The 1,194-nt window shown below is 47.9% G+C and overlaps 1 non-coding gene across 1 annotated transcript; it reads right to left on the minus strand.

Moving 5' to 3' along the window:
* Positions 1-313: 313 nt before the first annotated feature.
* Positions 314-388, minus strand: Trnat-ugu (transfer RNA threonine (anticodon UGU)). The gene has a single exon. It is a non-coding gene; the product is annotated as a tRNA-Thr (tRNA).
* Between the last annotated feature and the right edge of the window lie 806 nt (positions 389-1,194).

The following is a 1,194-nucleotide window of genomic DNA, read 5'->3' on the forward strand; positions in this document are numbered from 1 at the left end:
ACAGCAACTTCCTGTTCTTCTTGGCAGGAAAAGCCGATCTGTCAAAGCTGGATATGCAGCACTCGGCAGCCTGCACTTGATATTCGTCCGTATTTTCGGTGAGTATGTTTGCATGCATTCTGCAGTATGAATCATTTTGAGCACGTGCGACACGGGACGAGTTATCATCTACATCTATATGGATACCCTGCAAAACACATTTAAGTGCCTGGCGAAGGGTTCATCGAATCACCTTCACAACTGATAATTAATTGAAACCCTCAGCTGCCGACAGGTGTTGTTGATATACTTCGATGGGGACAGCTGAAAAGTGTGCCCCTACTGGGACTCGAACCCAGAATCTCCTGCTTACAAGGCAGACGCTCAATCCATCTGAGCCATCGAGGGCACACATGAACAGCACGACTGCAGGAATTTATCCCTCGCACGCTTCCCGTGAGACTCACATCCCCAACCGTCCACAATCCGCATACGTAATGTACTTAATAGGTATTTGTCCATCCACTCATTACTGGCTCACACTAAGGTGACGATTCCCGTAAGAGTTCCGGCAACCTGTGCGCATTCGCACAGACGAAGGTCAATGGCTGGGTAACGTTTAACCATAGATATGAAGATAGTAACTGCTCTCGAAAGAACAGGCGCCACTGACGACCTTGCAACTCTTCTAGAATACATGATAGACCGGCCGATGTGGCCGAGCGGTTGTAGGCGCTTCAGTCGGGAGCCACGCGACCGCTACGGTCGCAGTTTCAAATCCTGCCTCGAGCATGGGTGTGTGTGATGTCCTTAATTTAGTTAGGTTTAAGTCGTTCTAAGTTCTAGGAAACTGATGACCTCAGATGTTAAGTCCCAAAGTGCTCAGAGCCATTTGAACCATCAGTCCCTATGTTTACACACTACTTACAGTAACTTATGCTAAGGACAACACACACACAACCATGCCCGAGGGAGGACTCGAACCTCCAACAGGGGGAGCCGCGCGAACCGTGACAAGGCGTTGGACACATGGCGGGTACCCCGCGCGGCTCATGGCAGCCGTGACACTGCTTCAAACAATGGACTGTAGAAACTTTTGTAAAGCACGGATTAAAAAAAAAAACTTTCTGTTCCAAGAGTCTAGACAAGTACACCTTTAAAAAATGCAACTACAAAGAAATTGAATTTTCGAACGTTTTGAATGAGAACCTGTCC

The sequence above is a fragment of the Schistocerca gregaria genome, unplaced genomic scaffold (assembly GCF_023897955.1).
Source record: "Schistocerca gregaria isolate iqSchGreg1 unplaced genomic scaffold, iqSchGreg1.2 ptg000492l, whole genome shotgun sequence".
Classification (NCBI taxonomy): Eukaryota; Metazoa; Arthropoda; class Insecta; order Orthoptera; family Acrididae; genus Schistocerca; species Schistocerca gregaria.